General features: G+C 43.8%; 1 pseudogene; it reads left to right on the plus strand.

Moving 5' to 3' along the window:
- The first annotated feature begins 629 nt into the window (after window positions 1-629).
- Window positions 630-24,953, plus strand: part of LOC134640026 (NACHT, LRR and PYD domains-containing protein 12-like) — a 70,969-nt pseudogene continuing 46,645 nt past the window's right edge.

Here is a 24,953-nt window from a genome sequence, read left to right on the forward strand (position 1 = left end):
CTCATTTATTGAGTTAAAGAGATAAACTTAGACAACACTGACAGACTTTGTTTGTTCTCCATAACACCTGGCACTGATTATTGAATGATGTGATTGTCCACAGTCTCAGACCATCAAGAGGTAACTTGGGCGTGTTTTCTGAATCAGCAGCAGGTGTTAAACAGCTGACACAGTTACCATGTTTGCAGGTAAACGTGAGTGTCAGATGAAAAAGTCAACTTAGGATTTATCTCAGACAGACTCACCAGCTTGAGCCTGGCCAGAGGCCTGCTTTACTATTTTAACTTATTACAAATATGTTTAATCACCATTTACATGATTATCTGAAGACAATATCAACACTTTAGCACATGTATGTTTGCATGAACTGCAGAGAGCTACTTTTTTGTGAGGGTTTAATCTGGTCTAATCATGTGACATAGTCTATTCAGAGCAACTGACGAATCTGGAGATGCAGATTGAACCAGTTAACCTGAACACCGAGCTCGGCTCTCTGTGATGCTTATTGTAGTGAACTGATGAAAGCTGTGTCTCAGATGGAGTGGAGTGTTAGTCCAACCTATCAGACACGACCTCTGCAGCTCTCAGTTGATGTGCTCATGAATGCTTCGTGTTTTCTCTGCAGGTGAAGGTAGAAAGTGTGTGTGAGCTGATGTGAATTCAGCAGCATGGATCAGTGTGAGGACAGAGAGGAGGGAGTCCCTCCCTCTAAAACCTCTCTGTGTGGGGAACATGAGAGCCAGACCAAAGCTCAGAGGTGAGATGACCGTCTCTAACTGTCCATGACTCCATGACATGTCACAGCTCAGCACTCACATCACTGCTCCATCATTACTCACAGGAACCAACCTCGACCTCCACCCAGGTGTGTGTCCTTACAGAGTGAGGTGTCTAAAGATGGCCACATTGATTTTAAAATCCAGCAGGCATCTGCTGCAGAGAGGTGAGCTGTTAGTAACATGAACTGCTGTCAGATTAGTGTCTGATTTAAATTATTTTTATGTTTTTCCTGGTTTCTAATATGCATCTCTGTAGGAGAGCAGTGTCTCAAAGGACACACAGGCTCAGGTGTAACTGTCAGTTTATCTGGTTTTAAGACACATGTGGGCAGAATTGGCTGTTTTTAACTGTTTATTTTAATCACAGGTGGAAATTTAGACATCAGACGTCCGAGTCCTAAAGTATCACAGAAACATCTACTTGCAGTGGGTAGTTTGACTTTAGCCTGGTGGCTAAGCTAACAGAAACAAGCGTGCCAACTGTGCTCTGTGAGGATGATACGCTGCTCTAGAAAGCAAACAAAGGTTTGTGCAGCTCCTCTTCAGAAAAGTGTTCAGAGAGCAGCTGCTGTATTAGACAAGCTCGTCGCGTGAGCCCAGATGTGTGTGTAACGGCTGGATGAAGGAGAACCATCACGGTCACGTCTCCATCCCGCCTTTATTAATGAACTTGATGCTGCAGGATTTGTTAACATTTCCATGATGGTAACGTTTCCTCGTCTAACTGCAGACACATGATCTCCCCTAATGGCAGCTATCACAGCCACAGAGGGAGACTGTTTCTCACTGTTGCATTGAGGGACATTTGTTCTCCTGTAAAAAGCTGTGCTGTATTAAATTGAATCATTAACACAAATTATATTCATCATATAAACTCCACAGCACATGGGGGGAGCAACGTGACAACAGCTAGAGGAAAACACAGGGCTTAAATACACAAAGGATAACAAGGGGATGAGACACAGGAGGGGAACAAGGATGGGAGTAATCACACACACGAGACAGGGAGGAAGCAAAACTGAACACTAGACGAGGGTGTCATGATCCTGGGTCTTTGGCCCAGCGTTTTGTGTTTTCTATCATTGTGATGTATTTTGGTTCTGGTTTTCTAGCTCTTTGGTTTTTGGTTCTGTTCTTCCTCAGTTTAGTGTTTAGTAATTTCTGCCTGTGTATTCCTCTGTGTAAAGTCTGTGTTTCTTAGTCTGTGTCTTTGCATGTGTGAGCTCCTGTTTTATTTTGTAGGTCTGTGTCTCTTGTCAATGTTTCTAGTTTTGCTTCCCCTTGTCTCGTTATGTCCAATTAATCCCAGCCGTGTCTCCCTCCTGTTTCCCATTCCCTGATTGCCCTGTGTTTTCTCGTGTGCGTTGCTGGTTCGTCTGCGTATCTCCCTCCGTCATCCTGTGTTCTTTCCCTGCAAGTTGCCTTCTCTCGTGTTCAGGTTTGTTGTTTAAATTTTAGTTTTCCCAGTATAGTTTATTTCTAAGTTCTGTTTTACGCCACACTCACCTTTTGTTTGTTAATCACTCGTGTTCAATCTCAATAAAGCCCTCTCACTTCACTGCATATCTGCATCTTGGGTCCTTTGTGAAATTCTACACGGCTCGCCCCACAAGCCATGACAGCAGGAACCAGCCCGCATGGACCCTGCGGCATTCAATCCATCCGATGAGCTCCAAGATCACATCATTTACACAGTTGAGATTCTTCTCAACCTGTGGCTGGAACACCAGAGGCAGGGTTTAGGGCCGTAACTGATTCTGGACCCCTAGAGGCTAAGGAGCCTACTGAGAACTGCACCATGTTAATGCTGCCTGGGCAGAGTCTGTTCCCTGCGCAGCTTCAGTTGCCTTTGTGTCTGCCATGCTCCATGCCAGCTGGCTTTGTGTTAGCCTCTGCTGGAGGGTCCGAGATACCTGTCCAGCCTTCGTCCGTCTCCGCTGGAGGGTCGGAGGGGCCCGTCCAGTTGTCGCCTGCAGCGCCTCCGCCTCTGGCTGCCACGCGGCCACCGTCTGGCTCCGCCTTGCCTGGTCCAGCATCATCCTCGCCTGGTCCACGCCGAGCATGGCCGGCTTTTCCACGGTCATCTCCTCAACATCACCGGCCATGTTCCAGGCCGCTGGCTGGACGTCATCAGCTTTGCGGTCGGCCTCCGAACCAGCTCTATATTGTCGCCGCTGCTGCCTTCCGCGCGGCCGGCCTCCAGATCACCTCTGTCATTGCCGTCGCTGCCTTCTGCGTGGCCGGCCTCTGGATCTCCTTCGCCTGCGTCGCCACCGCTGCATTCTGCACGGTCGGCCTCCAGACCAGCTCTGTCACCTGCACCACTACCACTTTTCAAGCTAACTTTTCACGAACTGTTGTGCCGCCACCCGCCGGTCCGGCCCCCTGAACTGTCCTGTTTTGAACTTTTGTGCTGGCGACCTCCGGGTGAACTGCCTGAACTGAACTGCTTTAGACCCCTGTGTTACTGTCCTCCGGGTCAGTCTCCTGAACTGTTTACGAACGACCCAAGCTCCTGTGTTTCTTGTGGACTTTTCGTTTTGAACCCTTGGTGCTCCTGTTTTGTTTTGTTCCGAGTACTAAACTGTAAGGCACAGGAAATAGAATAGAGCTGCTCTGTCTCCGATTCTCATGTCTTTGTGTCTGATCTGTTAAACAGTCTGAGAGTTCACAAAGAGGGATGATCTGACATCCTCGTGTCAGTGTTGTTCCTACATCATCATAATAAATGTTGTTCTAGGTTCAACATTGCAAGTGACCAATCACATTGTTGCGACGTCATACTTTTGCAAGCCAAGCGATTCATTCATTTATGACATTACAATGTTGCAAGGACAATATGTATAATGCTTACCGTTTATTAAAGAACAGTATCCTGAAATGCAAAGAATTCAAATTGGATTGGCGGACAGAGGCGGTTTCTCAAGTAGATTTTTTTTCTTAAGGCGTTTTTTTCCGAAGTCACAAAAGTATGACGTCACAACAATGTGATTAGTCACTTGCAATGTTGAGCCTGGAACAACATTTATTATGATGATGTGGGAACAACACCGACACGAGGATATCAGATCGTGCCACAAAGAGACCCAGGGTAACGTCTAAGCAGCTAAAGCCTGGATCATACTGGGTGGTGTTAATGAGACCTCCATCAGGATAACACTGAACAACAGTGTGCTGTCATGGCAGCATTGCAAGGATAAAGTACTGCATTCCAAAAATACTGCGTACAGCTAAATCTGAAATATTTCATATATCAAAATATGTGACTCATGTAACTGACTCATTAAAAGAAAAATTATATAAATGGCTAAAAGTGATAAATAAAAATAAATTTGGACAAAAAACATCGCACACATAAATATATAAAGAGGTGCTACCGAAGCTAGTGTAGAGGTTAGTCACCAGGAGAACCCAGAGATGGTACAGAAGGTGATTTGTTAGCGTTCCCTATGATTGTTTCCTTTCCTTAGTCTTTCTTACCTCTCCTGCTTCATTGTAATTGTTGTTTGATTTGACATTAGGACCAGTGTGCAGTATGGGTTCCCCTCAGACTGAGTGGGAGAGGGTTGGCCCGCTGCATGACCCCCTGACTCTTACCAAGTCAGCGGTGGGTTGATTGTAATAACTGAGAGTGGGAACACTGATCTTCTCCTCTCGCTGTGACACCTTTTAAACGTATTCATGTTAGCTGCTCAGAGTTTATGCTGGAGGGGAACCTGCTCACCTTGGATATGTTTCTGTAACTCATCAGTTACTTCTGTAAAATAATCTAAATGAACTAAACGAAGCTAATCTGCACACTGACTGGAAAACATGAAGGATATAGGCAGCTCCCTCTGATCAAGACTTTTACTGTGAAGTCTTTGCAGGAAGTGTGTATTCATAGCAAACTGCAGGCAGATCACTGAGTGTTTAATAAGACAGGCAGACAGGAAAAGCAGCTCATTAGTGTTGATGAAATCAAATGAGGCATCACTATGTTTCCAGACTGAAAGCTGCCTTCAAACAGAAAAGTATCTCCACTTTTACTTTTCTCTGTGACCATCAGAACTTCTGCACAATCTTTTAAATTTGGATATTTGTATCAACAGTCAGTAAATGATTTTAGTGATAAAGAAATGTGTTCACAGAGGGAGGAAGAGGAGTGGTGTTTGGGAGGAGGAGCAGCTGTCCTGCTGTACTTTATGTCAGGACGTCCTGAAGGATCCAGTCTCTACCAGCTGTGGACACTGGTTCTGCAGACAGTGCATCTCCTCATACTGGGACCAGTCTGCTTCATCAGGAGACTTGTCCTGTCCCCAGTGTGGAGAAAGATCCAGAACCAGAGCTGGACTGCAGACAGCCAGTCAGAGCAGCTGTGTACAAAGTAAGACTGAACATCTGTCTGCTGATGGACTCATTTCTGAAAACTGGACTTCTTGTGTTGTTCAGACATTGAAGAGTTTTCTTTCTCTTTAGTCTCATTGTTTTTCTTTCTTTCAGCAGATGTTTGTCTGCAGGAGGTTTTAGATGAACATAAGATCAGTCTGAGGAGGAGATGTGAACGTGTGACTGAAGGAAGTGATGAAACAGGAAGTAGAACCCTCCTCAACAGGATCTACACTGAGCTCTACATCACAGAGGGACAGAGTGAAGAGGTTCATACCCAACATGAGGTGAGGCAGCTGGAGACAGCTTCCAAGATGGACGCCCTCCATGACGCTCCAATCAGGTGCCAGGACATCTTTAAAGCCTTACCTGACCAACAGAGACCCATCAGAGTGGTTCTGACCAACGGCGTTGCTGGTGTTGGAAAAACCTTCTCAGTGCAGAAGTTCACTCTGGACTGGGCAGAGGGCTTGGAGAACCAACATGTCAGTGTGGTGGTTCTGCTTTCATTCAGGGAGCTGAACCTGATCAGAGATGAGCAGTACAGTCTTCTGGAGCTGCTCCATGTTTTCCATCCAACATTACAGAAGGTCACAGCAGAGAAGCTGGCTGTCTCTCAGCTTTTGTTCATCTTTGACGGCCTGGATGAAAGCAGACTTTCATTGGATTTCACCAACAGGAAGCTGCTGTCTGATGTCACACAGAAGTCATCAGTCAGCCAGCTGCTGACAAACCTCATCCAGGGGAATCTGCTTCCCTCGGCTCTCGTCTGGATAACTTCCCGACCTGCAGCAGCCAATCAGATCCCTCCTACATGTGTTGACAGGCTAACAGAAGTACGAGGCTTCACTGACGCCCAGAAGGAGGAGTACTTCAGGAGAAGATTCAGTGATGAAGAGCTATCCAGCAGAATCATCTCCCACATGAAGACATCCAGGAGCCTCCACATCATGTGTAGTATCCCAGTCTTCTGCTGGATCACTGCTACAGTTCTGGAGCACATGTTGACTACAGAGCAGAGAGGAGAGCTGCCCAAGACCCTGACTGACATGTACTCACACTTCCTGCTGGTTCAGACAAAGAGGAAGAAGAACAAGTACCATGAGGGACATGAGACGAGTCCACAGGAGCTGACGGAGGCTGACAGGGAAGTTCTTCTGAAGCTGGGGAGGCTGGCATTTGAACATCTGGAGAAAGGAAACATCATGTTCTACCAAGAAGACCTGGAGCAGTGTGGTCTGGATGTCACAGAGGCCTCGGTGTACTCAGGAGTTTGTACAGAGATCTTCAAAAGAGAGTGTGTGATCTTCCAGGAACCAGTCTACTGCTTTGTTCATCTGAGCATTCAGGAGTTTCTGGCTGCAGTCTACATGTTCCACTGTTTCACCAACAGGAAGACAGAGGTGCTGGAGGACTTCCTGGGAGATTTTTGTATATACTCTGATTCTGGCTCTGATTTTGAGTATGATAATGATTCTAGTTTACTCCTAGATCAGATTCCCCACATTAAACCTTCTCTGGGTGAATCCTCTGTGGGTGAGTTTCTAAAGAGAGCCATGTATAAATCCCTCCAGAATAAGAATGGCCACCTGGACCTGTTTGTTCGCTTCCTTCATGGCCTCTCTCTGGAGTCCAACCAGAGACTCTTAGGAGGTCTGCTGGGTCAGACAGAGATCAGTCCAGAAACAATCCAGAGAGTCATCAACAACCTGAAGAAGATGAATAGTTATAAAATCTCTCCTGACAGAAGCATCAACATCTTTCGCTGTCTGATGGAGATGAACGACCTCTCAGTACATCAGGAGATCCAAGAGTTCCTGAAGTCAGAGAACAGATCAGAGAAGAAACTCTCTGAAATCCAGTGCTCAGCTCTGGCCTTCATGCTGCAGATGTCAGAGGAGGTTCTGGATGAATTGGACCTGCAGAAGTACAACACATCACAACGGGGACGACAGAGACTGATTCCAGCTGTGAGGAACTGCAGAAAGGCTCGGTGAGTCCAGATGTGATCATTAACATCATTGATTAGTGTAGATTAGTAGTTCAGTTCTTCAGATATACACAGTACTAAAGGATTCGATTCAATTCAATTTTATTTATATAGCGCCAAATAACAACAGCAGTCGCCTCAAGGCGCTTTATATTGTTCAGTAGATACAGAGAAAAACCCAACAATCATATGACCCCCTATGAGCAAGCACTTTGGCAACAGTGGGAATGAAAAACTCCCTTTTAACAGGAAGAAACCTCCGGCAGGGGCGGGGCCATCTGCTGTGATTGGTTGGGGTGAGAGAAGGAAGACAGGATAAAGACATGCTGTGGAAGAGAGACAGAGATTAATAACAGATATGATTCGATGTAGAGAGGTCTATTAACACATAGTGAGTGAGAAAGGTGACTGGAAAGGAAAAACTCAGTGCATCATGGGAATCCCTGGCAGCCTACGTCTACTGCAGCATAACTAAGGGAGGATTCAGGGTCACCTGGTCCAGCCCTAACTATATGCTTTAGCAAAAAGGAAAGTTTGAAGCCTAATCTTAAAAGTAGAGATAGTGTCTGTCTCCTGAATCCAAACTGGAAGCTGGTTCCACAGAAGAGGGGCCTGAAAACTGAAGGCTCTGCCTCCCATTCTACTTTTAAATACTCTAGGAACAACAAGTAAGCCTGCAGTGCGAGAGCGAAGTGCTCTAATAGGGTGATATGGTACTACAAGGTCATTAAGATAAGATGGGGCCTGATTATTTAAGACCTTGTATGTGAGGAGCAGGATTTTGAATTCTGGATTTAACAGGAAGCCAATGAAGGGAAGCCAATACAGGAGAAATATGCTCTCTCTTTCTAGTCCCTGTCAGGACTCTTGCTGCAGCATTTTGGATTAACTGAAGGCTTTTCAGGGAGTTTTTAGGACATCCTGATAATAATGAATTACAGTAGTCCAGCCTGGAAGTAATAAATGCATGAACTAGTTTTTCAGCGTCACTCTGAGACAGGATATTTCTAACTTTAGAGATGTTGCACAAATGGAAGAAAGCAGTCTTACATATTTGTTTAATATGTGCACTGAAGGACATGTCCTGGTCAAAAATGACTCCAAGGTTCCTCACAGCATTACTGGAGGCCAAGGTAATGCCATCCAGAGTAAGAATCTGGTTAGATACCCTATTTCTAAGATTTTCAGGGTCGAGTACAATAACCTCAGTTTGATTTGAATTAAGAAGCAGAAAGTTAGCGGCCATCCAGGTCTTTGTCTTTAAGACATTCCTGCAGTTTAACTAATTGGTGTGTGTTATCTGGCTTCATGGATAGATAGAGCTGGGTGTCATCTGCATAGCAGTGAAAATTTATGCTATGTCTTCTAATGATACTGCCTAAGGGAAGCATGTATAATGTAAACAGAATTGGTCCTAGCACTGAACCCTGTGGAACACCATAATTAACCTCAGTGTGTGAAGAGGACTCTCCATTTACATGTACAAATTGGAGTCTATTAGATAGATATGGTACAAACCACTGCAGCGCAGTACCTGTAATACCTACAGCGTGCTCTAATCGCTCTAATAGGATATTATGGTCAACAGTATCGAACGCTGCACTGAGGTCTAGCAGGACAAGCACAGAGATGAGTCCACTGTCAGAGGCCATAAGAAGATCATTTGTAACCTTCACTAAAGCTGTTTCTGTGCTGTGATGAGCTCTGAAACCTGACTGAAACTCTTCAAATAAGCCATTCCTCTGCAGATGATCTGTTAGCTGTTTGACAACTACTCTTTCAAGGATGTTTGATATGAAAGGAAGGTTGGAGATTGGCCTATAATTAGCTAAGACAGCTGGGTCTAGAGATGCTTTTTGAGTAAAGGTTTAACTACAGCCAGCTTGAAGGCCTGTGGTACATAGCTGATTATTAGAGATAGGTTGATCATATTTAAGATTGAAGCATTAATTAATGGCAGGACTTCTTTGAGCAGTTTTGTAGGAATGGGGTCTAAAAGACACGTTGATGGTTTGGAGGAATTAATTATTGAAATTAACTCAGAAAGATCAATTGGAGAAAAAGACTCTAAATGAATATCAATGGTACTAAGAGTAGCTGTAGATAATATTACATCTGTGGGATGATTATTGGTAATTTTTTCTCTAATGGTTAAAATTTTATTTGTGAAGAAGTTCATGAAGTCATTACTAGTAGAAAAAAAATATATAAAAAAAATAAGATGATAATTAAAATCAGGACAAGAACAACATGATTACCAGAATCACAGGTAGATATCATTAAAAACCTTTAAGAGTGCTGACTCAGTGCTATGAAAGTTTTTAAAACCTGTTTGGAAGACCTCTAAGATACCGTTCTCATTTTTTAAAAAAAATCCATCAATTGGCAGTGTACAATTTTCTCTAAGATTTTAGACATAAAAGACAACTTGGAGATAGGCCTATAGTTAGCCAACACAGTGTGGTCCAGGGCAGGTTTCTTAAGCAAGGGTTGTAAGTCCCTTGCTTAAGAAACCTGGTGTAGTCCATGCTTAAAATTAGCAGGGACTACACCAGATATTAAACTGCTGTTTATAACAGTAAGAACAGCCTGGCCTATGCTGGGAAAGATCTCCTTAAAAAATCATGGTGGGACAGGATCATTTGGAGAACCAGAGGGCCTCAGGTGGCTGACAAAATCCTCTAAATTAGAAAGAGTCAAACTGGTTAAAAACAGCATAGCAAGGGATCAAGACAGAGGGGTCAGACTCAGGGGAAGAAATGAGAGCCCACTTAGTTGCAACCTTCTCAATGAAAAAACACATAAAATCATTAGACAGTTTATGAGAGGCCTCCAAACAGCCACTTTGTGGAGCATTTAAGACTAAGTCAATAGATTTAAATAACACACGTGGATTGTGACTGTTGGAGGAAATGATCTTAGAGAAATATTTTCTTTTAGCCTCTTTGACTCTATCCTGATAGAGGCGCCAGCAGTCCTTTAAGATTTGAAGAGACACCTGCAGTTTGTCCCTCTTCCATCTGCATTCAGCTCTACTACACTCCCTCCTCACAGCCCATGTGGTGCTATTAAACCAAAGCACGGTTTCAGCCTTGGGTTGCCTGGTTTTTAATGGTGCCAGTCCAAGATAGTTTGGCAGGAAGATCCAAACCAGGAGCAGAGTTCCTCTGTGTCCACAGGAGGTAGACCAGTGGGGACAAACAGCTGGCTCAAGGCAGAGGAGAACTGGGTGGCAGTGGAAGGGTTAATGATCCAGCAGTGGCAAACGGAAGCACTGGTTTGAAGTGCAGTGTGCGAAAACAAAAGATTAAATAATACAGCCATTTGGTTGGAAAAGGCAGTGTCAGAGATTTTAATCTTATCTACCCACACAGGCAAAGACATTCCACAAATCTTACATGTCACCTATACAGTGTTGGGGAGTAACGGAATACATGTACCGCCGTTACGTATTTAGAATACAAAATATGAGTAACTGTATTCCGTTACAGTTACTGATTAAAAAGGTGGTATTCAGAATACAGTTACTTTGTTGAAATAAATGGATTACACGGCGGTACTTTCCTGTTTCATATTGTCGCGGGTCAGGACTGTTTGGGTTTGTTTGACAGCTACGCTCTGTTGTTCCAGGCGGCAGCGTTACAGTTGCCATGGTTGCAGAGTGACGCTCTCTCTCTGCATGTTTCCTGGGTGAGAGAGCGCCTTTTTGTTGTTGTTGTCGTGCTAAGCTAATAGGCAGAATGCTACAGGTATAGCTCTAAAGAATGTAGCATCATGGGCAGTGTAGTCCGTGCTGCAGGGAGAATGGACTGCCATATTCGTTATGTGTCTGTGAGCGCAAGGAGGGAGAAAAAGGCGAGTGGAAAAGTACGAGTTGTCATCGAGCAAAAACGGGAGCTGGAAGCATGTAAATATAATAATAACCACTGCAGCCAAGAAGAGTGCCTGACGAGCCCAGCTGTAAGTAAGCTATTAAGACTCGACTGTACACCGTGTTCGTGTTTTCCTCCGAAACAATAAGTTCCGTTGGAGCAGCCTTTCAACGCCTCTCTCTCTCTTGCAAGCAAAGTTGACCCAGACAACAAAGTAAAGCTATTTTTCGGCTACGAGCTCGACATGGAACCTGTATTAGTCAGAGGTCCCTTTACTACGGTTTGGAGCCGCGGACCTTCAGTAACAGTAATAAATCACAGCAATAGTACATTCATGTAGTTGTAAACAGCATGATAATATATTAAGTAATCCAAAGTATTCAGAATACGTTACTCTCATTGAGTAACATAACGGAATACGTTACAAAATACATTTTGGGGCATGTATTCTGTAATCTGTAATGGAATACATTTTAAAAGTAACCTTCCCAACACTGCACCTATACCTTTCCTTCAAAGAGAGATAGAGAGAGGTAAAGATTATAACCGTATTTTCTGCCTAGCCGTCAACTAGAGATTTACATCCCTGATAAGCAGAAGGAGTCTCGCTATCTGTTTAGCATCTCCTATGAACTTACAATGGCCACACTGTGTGTGATAGAGCATAAGGCCCATTTGTGGTGCTCATGCATGCAACTGTTGAAAATGTGATTCTACAATTACTAAAGTGATATGGGTAAAACACGTGATCAATACAACAAAAAAAATCTTCCACCACACTGTGTTCATGTGTGGGAATAGGTACGGACTGATTAATGGAGTCAGTGAGGCTTACAAAATCCTTCACCAAAGGTTTGTCAGGACAGCAGACATGGATATTAAAATCTCCCACAATACAAACGTGATCATAGTTGGGCATCATCCCAGCTAGAAATTCTGAAAAGTCACTTATGAAGTTCTTATTGTAATTAGGGGGATGATAAATGATAGCAAAGAGAACAGAGCGCGATTGACTTCAAAACACGTCAGCTCAAAGCTGGAAGATGAAGGCTGTTTATATTTAAAATCCTTTTTAACCCTGGAGAACCCATGGGGTCAGATCCGACCCCATTGGTTTTCTAGGGAAACCATGGGGTCAAATTTGACCCCATGGGTTCTCCAGGGTTAAAAACAACCACCATACCTCCTCCTCTCCCTGATGTCCAGTACAGTGGTCCCTCGTTTATTGCGGGAGTTATGTTCTAAAAATAACCCGCGATAGGTGAAATCCGCAAAGTAGCCAACTTTATTATTTTTTTAATTAATTAATTTATTTTTTTTACAATTATAGATGTTTTAAGGCTGTAAAATCCCTCAATACAGACTTTATACACTTTTTCTCAGACAGGCATGAACATTTTCACACTTTTCTCTCTTGTTTAAACACTCTAAGTTCAAACCTTTGTAGAAAAATAAGTCCAGTATTATAGAATGAAACCAAAAACCTTTGACGGTGCAAAACGTTTCGTAGACAATGTTGTGTTTGTTGGGGAGAAAACTTACAAACATACAGTACAGCACTCCAGCACTAACTGCTACTAATCGAAGATTTATGTAAATTTGACAAGCTGAACACATTCTGTACTGTACAGGACACAAGATTGATTGAAGACAATATGCTATAAAAAAAAAGCAAAAAAAAAAAAAGCAAAATTGCACACCAAAAAATCAGCGAAACAGCGAGGCCGCAAAAGGTGAACCACGTCATAGCGAGGGACCACTGTATTTGTTAAAATAGGAACAACTCACTGTTGAAAGTTCAGATAAAATACTAGACTCACCAGTGTTTAGCCAAGTCTCGGGGACATACATGAAGTCCATGTTCCAGGAGGTGAATAACTCCCTCAGAATAAGAGATTTGTTTACCAGCAATCTGGCGTTTACCAGGCCAACCCTAACAGGAGCTGAGGCAGAGCTATGAGCATCAGCAGCATAGTGAGCCTGACATAGCGGCCTCAGATTGCAGAGGTTCACCCTGGTGCACATTGAGCCATTGAGAAGAGGACAGGGGTCACGAAGGAGCGGAGCATCATGCAAGCCGACCACAGGGATTAGGCAGGAATCCAAAGGGTCCAGGAATCGCCGATGCACAAAAACTCCATGAAATAATCAATGAATTCCTTGGATGGGAGTGGGACAATGCAACAAGGCAAGCTTGAGTATAACCAGCCAACCACTGCCCCTACCCTGACTCCTTCGCTGGGGAGGTAGCATGACATAGGTAAGTCGGTATTTGTGACAACAGCGGGCACCAGGATTTCTTTCCTCTGTTAGCAAACGGAACTGTATTTTGACAAGTACTTCGGAGATTCAGAAGCAATTTGCGGTTGTACATCAGTAATGCTGGTTCCTGAGTGACACATGACAGGAGCAATATAAAAACAAACAAAACTGACGGCAACAGATGAGCATCCACATACACTGGGCGCCATCTTCAAACCTGCTTTTATAATAACACATTTTATATTTTTTATAATTACAGAATGACTCAGTGTGAACTCTCAGAGACTCACTGTGAAGTTGTGGCCTCGGCTCTGAAGTTCAACCCCTGCCATCTAACAGAGCTGGACATGAGTGAAAATAACCTGCATAATTCAGCAGTGAAGCTTCTGTGTGCTGGATTGGAGAGTCGAAACTGTCGACTGGAGACTCTGAGGTGAGTTCACTGACTGAGGTGTGTTGTTGTTTTTCTGTGTTTAAGAAATTTGATTGATGTTTGAAACTTTTGTTCAAAAATGTTCAGGATGTGTCTGAAGACAAATGTGAAGAAGTTTGAGTGGTTTCAGAAATGTTGCGTCTCTCCAAAGGACTGAACAACAGTTTTTCCTTTTGGCTCCAAATAGAAGTGACAGACTTGAGCAGGCTTCATTTAAAGGCTGACAGAAGTGGAGTGGTGATGGGGAGATGTTTGACAGGACAGTTTTTCAGCCTCAACAGGTTCAATGTTGTGCTCCATCAGTCAGTGAAGATGAAGTCAGTACAGATGAGGCTTTAGAGTGTGAGTGTATGTCTGGACTTTTCTTTATTTCTATTGGCTGTCAGTGAGATTTCAGAGCAATCAGAGACTGTGGATCTGTGTATGAAGTATAATTCATGTACAGGTGTTGAAGTTGTAGAACAAGAAATGGCCGTTTTTGTCACGGTCCTGGGTCTGTAACCCAGTGTGTTGAGTTGTTTATTATTATTTGCTGTATACAGTGGCTTGCAAAAGTATTCGGCCCACTTGAACCTTTCCACATTTTGTCACATTACAGTCACAAACATGAATCAATTTTATTGGAATTCCACGTGAAAAACCAATACAAAGTGATGTACACGTGAGAAGTGGAACGAAAATCATACATGATTCCAAACATTTTTTTTTACAAATAAATAACTGAAAAGTGGGGTGTGCGTAATTATTCAGCCCCCTGAGTCAATACTTTGTAGAACCACCTTTTGCTGCAATTACAGCTGCCAGTCTTTTAGGGTATGTCTCTAAAAGCTTTGCACATCTAGAGACTGAAATCCTTGCCCATTCTTCTTTGCAAAACAGCTCCAGCTCAGTCAGATTAGATGGACAGCGTTTGTGAACAGCAGTTTTCAGATTTTGCCACAGATTCTAGATTGGATTTAGATCTGGACTTCTATCCATTCTAACACATGGATATGTTTTGTTTTAAACCATTCCATTGAACCTCCGCCCCAGTCTCAAGTCTTTTGCAGACTCCAAGAGGTTTTCTTCCAAGATTGCCCTGTATTTGGCTCCATCCATCTTCCCATCAACTCTGACCAGCTTCCCTGTCCCTGCTGAAGAGAAGCACCCCCAGAGCATGATGCTGCCACCACCATATTTGACAGTGGGGATGGTGTGTTCAGAGTGATGTGCAGTGTTAGTTTTCCGCTACACATAGTGTTTTGCATTTTGGCCAAAAAGTTCCATTTTGGTCTCATTTGACCAGAGCACCTTCTTCCACATGTTTGCTGTGTCCCCCACATAGCTTGTGGCAAACTGCAAATGGGACTTCTTATGGTTTTCTGTTAACAATGGCTTTCTTCTTGCCACTCTTCCATTAAGGCCAACTTTGTGCAGTGCACGACTAATAGTTGTCCTATGGACAGATTCCCACACCTGAGCTGTAGATCTCTGCAGCTCGTCCACAGTCACCATGGGCCTCTTGGCTGCATTTCTGATCAGCGCTCTCCTTGCTCGGCCTGTGAGTTTAGGTGGACGGCCTTGTCTTGGTAGATTTACAGTTGTGCCATACTCCTTCCATTTCTGAATGATGGCTTGAACAGTGCTCCGTGGGATGTTCGAGGCTTGGGAAATCTTTTTGTAGCCTAAGCCTGCTTTAAATTTCTCAATAACTTTATCCCTGACCTGTCTGGTGTGTTCTTTGGACTTCATGGTGTTGTTGCTCCCAATATTCTCTTAGACAACCTCTGAGGCCGTCACAGAGCAGCTGTATTTGTACTGACATTAGGTTACACACAGGTGCACTCTATTTAGTCATTAGCCCTCATCAGGCAATGTCTATGGGCAACTGACTGTACTCAGACAAAAAATAAACCAGAAACATTGTAGTTAACGTACTAGCGGAGAGTGATGGTGTTTTAGCTGTTGTGGCATCACACTGAATTAGCGAGTTGATATAATCTATTGTTAATGTCACGGGGTGCAGAGGCAGGCCGTGTGTGAATATAAATGGACCCAAGATGCAGACTGCTTAAGTGGTGAGCGAGCTTTATTAACCAAAGGGTGACACAAACGGAGATGAGGTGGACAAAAACCAAAACCTAAGAGTAAACTAAACTGGGAAAAGCTAAGCAAAAACAAACCTGAAACCTTGAAACCTTGAGACATGAGACGGAGATGCAGGGAGAGTAATGCGGCCAGCATACACAGGAAAATGGAGGGGAATAACACAGACAAACCAGCAACTACTAAGACAGAAGACACAACTAAAATACAGTCAGAGAACACAGGGAGATTACACACAGGTGGGGGACACAGCTGGGAGTGATTAACGTGACGAGACAAGGGAGGCAACTGAAAACACTCACATAAGACGCAGACCTTCACAATAAAACAGGAAACACATACACGCAATGACACAACACACAGACTTCACACAGATTGGGGAACACAGAACATAGGAACATGAAACGTGAACAGGGAATGTACAAGAACCCCAAAATAACCAAAACCACAGAATAATAATAACATAAACACGGAGTGGCAGACTCTGGATCATGACAGTTAATCAATTGCCAGTGTTAATGTAAGAGAGTGTGAGAGGGAGCGAGAGAAAAAGAAAAAGGAAAGTGAAGCAGATTCTTATTTGGAGTGAAGTCAGTATAGCCAAGGAGTGATGCTGGGGTCGCGGTAGAGCTGTCCGTCCACGTAGAGCCGGTCCATGGTGATGACAGCACGGGAGCCCTTCTTGATGAAGTCGTGTCTGATTGGGAACAGGACCTTGCATCATTCCAGGATCTCTCTGGGGAACTGGTCGTTCACGCTGAAGTCCGTTCCTTTCAGCTCCCTCCCGCCACTTTTCACCTGCTCCTTCTGTTTGAAGTGGCCAAATTTGGCCACAATAGGACGTGGTCTCCCAGTCCACTTAGGCCCGATGTGATGGACTTGATTGAAACTGATGTTCTTCACAGTGTCTTCTGGCAGCTTCAGCCATGTTTTAATAAAGCCTCCCACCGTTTCTTCTGCGTCCTCGCTGGCAGATTCTGTGATACCAGAAAACACAAGGTTATCTCTCATGCTACGGGCTTGTAGATTGATAACAGTCTTGACCGACTCCCGTAGTGTGGCGTTTTCGGCATTGAGCATTTCCACCTGCTGCTGGCTGAACTCCAGGGATTCTCTCAGGGATTTAAATTTTCTATGTAAAATCTCCACCAGGGACAACCTCACATCGCAACTGGACGTGTCGATCGACTCCAGGATGTCTACAATGTCTTTGCCGGTGGGCAATGTTGCGCTGGGGGAGTCTGCCGGGCGACTCCTTTTTGATGACGGGGTGTCATTTTTTGCCGGGGAAGATGCACTCTGGGCCTTCTTCATGACTATATCCTTGAAGCACTGATCGATGTAATCTTGGAGAGCATCTAAGCTCTCCCCGCTGTCCTCCAGGGTGTTGGACATGATTAAGCAGATATTGTTAATTTTATGTCAATTGATTGGTATATTTGGTATAATGGAAGCTTGAAAAGAAGAAAATGTTTGTTAAATTCTAAGCTACCATTTACTTTCTTTCCGCCGAATCTCTGGTGTCTGACGTGACCTACAGCATAAGTCACTTACCTTTTACCGTCACTTCTGTCACTTAGCTCTCACCCGTCTGTCACTTACTTCTCATCCATTTGTCACTTACCTCTCATCAGTCCGTCACTTACCTCTCACCTTTGCCTGTGTCTGATGCCTGTTGCATTATGGGTAGCAGGGATTCCAGGCCAGCCAATCAGAGTAGAGTTTGACAATAAAGCCAAAGATGGCCTCCAGTGAAGGTGGGACATGATAGCTGACATCACTGCAGACTGGAGCCTGAACCAGGATCTGCCAGTTCCATGTAATCACATCATTTTAATGTCATTGTTTTATTGATCAGATTTAGAAACATCACTGCCTATTTTATTGTTCACACTAAATCCATCCATGATGGCTCCATGTGGCCACGGCTGGATGTTCAGCTTACAGAGCCCTGGTCACAAATGTGTGATGGACCCTCATCCGCTGGATTTGAACGCTCGGCTTCCTTTCCTTCTTCAATAATTAGACATACAGGGCACACAGTGTGTGTACAGAACAGGTGAAATCATTATGAAGGCCTCACTGGAATATGGAAAGGAAGCATCACAGTACAGCTTAACTGAAGCTTTAAAGTCTCTGATATGAAATCAGAAATGAAGCAGCCAGAGCTTTTTCATGAGTGGAAATCCACTGTGATTGTGACCCATATAGCAAGCCGTATCAAGCCGGCACTGCTGACTTCTGGCATAAGACGTATGTCATCCAAATATGGACCAGGCCTGGCATAGATGGTACTGTCTATGTGATAACATGCCATATGTGGTTCAGTTTATGTGGCCCAGGCCCATAGAAAACAGGTCTGGCCCGGATCTGGCATCAAGCTGGCACTTCTGACTGACCGGTGTCATGGCAGAGTGTATGTCAACCAGATGTGGGCCAGGTCTGGCAATGACGCCACTGTTTATGCAATGGCATGCCATATCTGGGCCGATTGTGATTTGGTGTATGTGGCCCAGGCCCACAGAAAACAGGTCGTCCCTGGATCCGGCATCAAGCTGGCACTTCTGACTGACCGGTGTCATGGCAGGGTGTATGTCAACCAGATGTGGGCCAGGTCTGGCAATGATGGCACTATTTATGTTCCTATTTTCTTATTTTAGTTAGAAGACCCAAATGCCATGTTGCAATACTATACTGCTATGGTAGCCAATGTTTCAAATGCAAGTTTGACAGATTTGTGAGTGTACACTTTATCCAAAACCTAGTGACAGTTTACTCATCTTTGCCAGTGGGAGGCTGTAGCTCAGGAGGTAGAGCAGGTCACCGACTGATCGGAAAGTTAGTTGTTCAATCCCTGACTTCTCCAGTCTGCATGTCAAGAGTGTGTATGTGTATGAATATAGTTAGGAATCACTCAGTTTAGAGAAAATGTGTGACTGGGTGAATGTTGCATGTTGTATAGAGCACTTTGAGTAATCCGGGAGACCACCAGAAAAGCGCTACATAAGAATTAGTCCATTCACTGTCTGAACAGAGTTTCGTCATGTTACTTTTGCACTATTATGTTCCGGCACATGTTGTTATTACATGGCTTGATTAAGGTACACATTAGGCTGACATCTGGGGCCAGAGCTGAAACGGTTCTGGGCCAAAAGTGTGTCTGCAACTGGCCCATGGCTGCACACAACTTACACATGGCCCACATACCGCAAAAAATGACGGCCCTTTGGTGGCCCAGATCAGGTTTGCCAGAGGTAATCCATACATGAGCCAGCACAGGACCACCAGTGTGTCTGCAACTGGCCTTGTGCTGGCCCATGTGTGGGCCACACCTGACAAACTTCTTCCTCTTTCATTTGTAAAGCCACTTCTGCTGCTTTCATTGATTTGGAAGTCCTGTAGCTGAGTTTGGGAGAGACTAACAGCCTCGGCAGCAGAGGGGAGAAAGGCCGGCTGTAACACCACCAATTTACTCTACCTGTGACATCATTTTATCAGAAAACATATGCTCATGTTTTTAGTATGCTTGGCTTGAAGAGCTAAAATGTAAGAAAATCAAATGGTGCTCTTTATTATTTTGTTGGTTTTGTTTCCTGTCTCTTGGATGGACCCCAGCTGTGGTCAGAGTGTGAGTTGGATAATCTGGCCCAGGATGAGGCCCAACTGAAATGGGATTAAATGTCTGTCAGATATTTGAGCTTAGTGTAGTTACAGTTCTGCCCAATTTAAAAACATTATCCATAAATATTGAGTAATAACTTGACTCTCACACAGCATGAGTAAAATGCCTTTAAACATCTGGGTTATCCTGCAGATCAAAGTGTTTGTAAAAACACGTTTGTGAATCATGTTTGGTTTATGAGAAAAATGATTCAGCAACTTCCTTTTAATATACAAAATTTCATCATATTTATTTATAACCCTCTTTTGTCTGACCATTTGAGTCACATTTGAATTTCCAATAAAGGATCCACAGAGTTTGGTAAAAATTATGACAGTAGATGTTTGTGTGAAAGTACTGGAAGCAAATTTGTGTCTGATGTTCTTTTAGTGTTGCACTTTGTGCATGGTCCCTGAGCACTGGTCTCACAGCCAGCTCCACATAGAGACCTGTGTTGTTAGTCCAGGTCAGAAGAGGAATTGTTGGAATGAAAATGAGCTAGTAGTTTGTTTACTAGCTACTAGAAAAAAGGTGTTGATGGACTTCAAATATGTCCATTTCTTTCACACTTCACCTTTAAAAGTGAAGCCATGCGGGTCCTTGAATGGAAAACACAGCTTTTTCAAGTCTTTTTCATGGTTTTATGATAAATGTACAACTTTAATGTGAAAAATTCAGTGTTTTTTTTCTCTTGCTGTGTTTGTTTGGAGCTGCTTCCTGTTGGCTTCAGCTGTTTGGAGTTTCCATTTTCTAAACTTCTACATTCTGAACCTTCTTCAGCTCTGAACAGATTATGAAACGCTGAATGATTTCAAGCACACACTTTGTCTAATAAACTTACATCTTTCATTCTTTATACAGATTGAAGCTCTGTGGTTTGTCAAAGATCAGCTGTTATTATCTGGCAGCAGCGCTTAAGTCCAACCCCTCCCATCTGAGAGAGCTGGACCTGAGCCTGAACAACCTGCAGGATTCAGGAGTGAAGCAGCTGTGTGGTTTTCTGGAGAGTCCAGGATGTGGACTTGAAACTCTGGGGTCAGTCACCGTGTTTTAGTTGTGCTGAGATGAATATGATGTTAAAGTTGCACTGACACTAAACTGCAGACATAAGACTGACATTATACTGATCCACACTGAGGATCTTTTTTATTTATTTATTTGTCCTTTATTTATCCAGGTAAAAAATCTCATTGAGATTAAAAATCTCATTTTCAAGAGTCAAAAAGTCAAAATACGCATACCACATAAATATACAACGTTCAAAACAAATACAATATCCGATAACAACATGTGCAAAATATACAACAGCAGATCAAACCAAGAGTACATTAAAAACAATCACACTGAGTAAAAGAGCCACTCTCTCATGGATCTTCATGGTAAAGTCTGTTTTCTTCTTCTCTGGTTTAGTTAATTGACTGTAGGAGAACAATGTTCACATTTCCAATAGTCATATTCAAAGTATGGCCCATGGACCACAGGGTGCTGAGCGGCCTGCCGACCTTTCCAAATTCAGAGAGAGGGGACTCTAATTAACTGTGTACCGTTCTTCCTCAAATTTCTAAGTATCAGACACAGTTGTGAATAATCCACAGCTGACTCTCTTTAACAGGTCAAAGGTCACGGCACATAGCAATCTGTGAAACAGAAACAGTTTGGAGCAGGAGTTATTGCGCATTTACAAACTGACACTGCTGCACGGCATGCTAGGTAATGCTAACTGGTCAGGTATGTGTCTGCTGTTTGGAAGCTTTTGTGTGGGCGGGGCTCAGGCAGCTCTGCCCACAACGTGACAGTGAAGCAGGTGGAGAATAAGAAACTTCAACAGCTGGCAGGATTTCATAAGCTGATGTACAAACATCTAGAATGATGGTGGCAGGTACAGAAACAGGTCCATAAAGACTGAAGCGTGTCTCCATTCCTTTGCATATTCCATATTTTATACTGAGAGTTTCCAGAAGAGCAAACATCAAACACGCCTCCAAACCTGTGACGAGTCAGACTGATATCATTTCTACAGAGAACAGTGTGAGCTCTCAGCAGGTCACTTCAATCAGGACAAACACTGCAGCAGGAATGACTAAACCCACTCACAGTCTGATATCCCCCGTGAATTATCAAAGTTGAGAGAGGAGATGAATGAGAAGCTCAGTGTTATCAACACTGACTTGAAAGAAATGGCTCAAAGGATTGAGGAGACTGGACGGAGAGTATCTGAAATGGAAGAATTTGGTATGGATGTGAAAGACATGCTCTCCTATACACTTGAACTACAAGAGCACCTTCGGGCACGACTAATAGACTTGGAGGCACGCTCATTAAGAAATAATGTACGTATTCATGGTATACCGGAGGGAGTGAAAGGAAATATTATACTGGAATTTATTGACAATTTTATTAAGACCGAGCTGGGACTTCCAGACACCCCGCTAGGGATACAAAGATGTCACCGCTCGTTGGGCCCTAAGCCTCCGCAGGAATTGAACCCGAGATCTGTTGTTTCTGTTGTTATGTTTCCTTGAGTTTAAGACTAAACGTATGGATAAGAAAAGACAAAAAAAAAAAAAGGCTGTGTGCAGCAGGCAGGAAAGGACCCAAACGCAGGACTCTCAAATATGGGACTTAACTTAAAACGCAGCTTTTATTGCTGGAAAAACGCCTCATAAATATAACTCACAGAACAAAACATAGGAACTGAAACACAGGAACTGAGCCACTAAACCGGAGTACAAGACAAAACACACAGCACAATCTCATTGGATGTTTTCTAGACTGGACTACATTTTCATGCTCAACTCGACAGACATAGGGTTATTGATTGTGATATAGGAGTAAGAGACATTTCAGATCATGCTGAAGTTTATTTGACATTACACTTGGACTTTAAGCGTAAAGCGACCCTTTGGAGATTTAACTCCAGCCTTCTCAATGAAACTCAGTTCTGTAAATCTGTAGAAAATGAATTTAAAAACTATATGAATGATAATGACAATGGAGACATTTCACCCAGTGTGTTATGGGATGCTGCTAAGGCAGATTTATTAAGCAGACCTAATATGAAAATGGCCCCAAAGCTAAGAAATTTCTTGCCTGGAAGACACGTAAACAGCAAGGCGACAGGTATATACACAAAATAAAGAACCCACAGACCAATAAGATACAATATAACCTGGAAGACATACAAAAATCCTTTGTTACGTATTACTCAAATTTATATAACCAGACCCCAGCAACAGATTTGACAATTGTAGATAACTTCCTGGCCTCTCTAGATTTACCTTCTATCGGAACAGAACAAAATAAGGTATTTAAACAAGAAATAACAGAGGAAGAAATTAATAAAACTATATCAGAGTTGAAGGGGATAAAATGCCAGGCCTGGATGGTTTCCCTTCAGAATGGTACAAAATTTGTAAACATACTATTACACCGTTACTGAAATCCTGTTTTAATTATATCTTTGGGGGGGGCAGCAAAATAACAGTATCATGGAGACAAGCTCTCATCTCTGTAATACCAAAGTCTGGAAAAGACAAAACCGAATGTAGCTCCTACAGACTTATATCAGTATTAAATATAAACTATAGAATATTTGCAACAATATTGGCCAAGCGACTTGAACCTATACTCCCTGAACTTTTGATACTGGTCAGACAGGATTTGTAAAGAATAGACAAACACACAATAACATATGACGGGCACTTCATCAAATAAATTATATAAAAAACATAGAGATAATAGTTCTTAGCCTTCACGCTGAAAAAGCCTTTGACTCCGTCAGATGGGAGTTTTCATATTGGGTTCTAAAACACTTTGGTTTTAATAACCAGATGATTATTTGTTTGAGCTCCTTGTATAATTCTCTTTATAAAAGGATAAACGTTAATGGGGACCTCTCAGACTTAGTTCTTAAAAGAGGATATAGACAGGGCTTGTCACGGCCCGGGGGATCGGCGAGATGCTGATCGGTCTTTTCTATCTTTTCTCTCTCTCGCGCTCTCTCTCTCCTCCTCTCTGTCGCCGGGGCGGAACTCATTGTGGGTTCACGCCCTCATTTCAAACAAGTGTTTTGCAAGGATAGAGCACATTCGCTTCCTCTGCATCGGCCGTATGACTGCGGTATTGATCTTCTTCCAGGCGCACCTCTCCCTACCAGCCACCTATACAGTCTGTCTCAGCCCGAACGTGAAAGTATGGAAAAATACATCACCGACTCACTCACCGCAGGACTCATTCGCCCCTTGTCATCTCCTGTGGCCGCCGGCTTCTTCTTCATTTCCAAGAAAGACAAGAGCTTACGACCTTGTATAGACTATCGGGGCCTTAACAACATCACAGTGAAGAATAAATACCCACTCCCTTTGTTAAATTCTGCCTTCGAGCTCCTTCAGGGGGCCACCATCTTCACTAAACTGGACCTGCGCAACGCCTACCATCTGGTAAGAATAAGGGAGGGGGATGAATGGAAAACTGCCTTCAACACTCACCTTGGTCATTTTGAATATCTTGTCATGCCGTTTGGTCTCACCAATGCCCCAGCTGTTTTTCAGGCCCTGGTAAACGACGTACTCCGGGACTTCATTAACCACTTTGTCTTCGTTTATCTGGATGACATCCTCATTTTCTCTCATTCTGTCTCTGAACACGAACGCCATGTCAGGCTGGTCCTCCAACGCCTCCTGGAAAACCGTCTCTTCGTGAAGGGGGAGAAATGTGAGTTTCATGTTTCCACTGTCTCTTTCCTGGGCTATGTCATTGAACAAGGTAACCTGAGAGCGGACCCCGCCAAAGTTCAGGCTGTGTTAAACTGGCCCACTCCATCCCCATCGCAAGCAGCTTCAGAGTTTCTTGGGTTTCGCTAACTTTTATCGCTGTTTCATCCACAACTATAGCCAGCTCGCTCTACCCCTGACTCGTCTCACCTCACCTAAGGTCCCCTTCCGCTGGGATGAACCGGCTCGCCAGGCTTTCTTCTGCCTGAAGGAGCGCTTTGCCTCTGCACCCATCCTCATCCAACCCGATCTCAGTCAACCCTTGTGACGCCTCGGACGCAGGAGTGGGGGCGGTGCTCTCCCAGCGACAAGGCGGTAAGCTTCATCCTTGTGCTTATTTCTCTCGTCGTCTCTCTCCTGCAGAAAAGAATTACGATGTGGGGAACTGAGAGCTACTGGCCATCAAGCTGGCCCTAGAAGAGTGGCGTCACTGGTTGGAGGGAGCTGCCCAACCGTTCGTGGTTTGGACGGACCACAAAAACTTGGAATACATCCGGTCCGCGAAACGACTCAACGCCAGGCAAGCCAGGTGGGCTCTGTTTCTCACCAGATTCCAGTTCACAATCACCTACAGACCCGGCTCTCGTAATGTCAAACCCGATGCCCTCTCACGCCAATTCGCCACCTCCGAAGACGCTGCCCAGGACGCCCGCATTCTTCCTTCCACGTGTGTTGTCGGGGTCCTAACCTGGGAGATTGAGTCAGCTATTCGAGAGGCCCAACGAACGGAA

Source organism: Pelmatolapia mariae, linkage group LG13, assembly GCF_036321145.2.
Source record: "Pelmatolapia mariae isolate MD_Pm_ZW linkage group LG13, Pm_UMD_F_2, whole genome shotgun sequence".
NCBI lineage: Eukaryota > Metazoa > Chordata > Actinopteri > Cichliformes > Cichlidae > Pelmatolapia > Pelmatolapia mariae.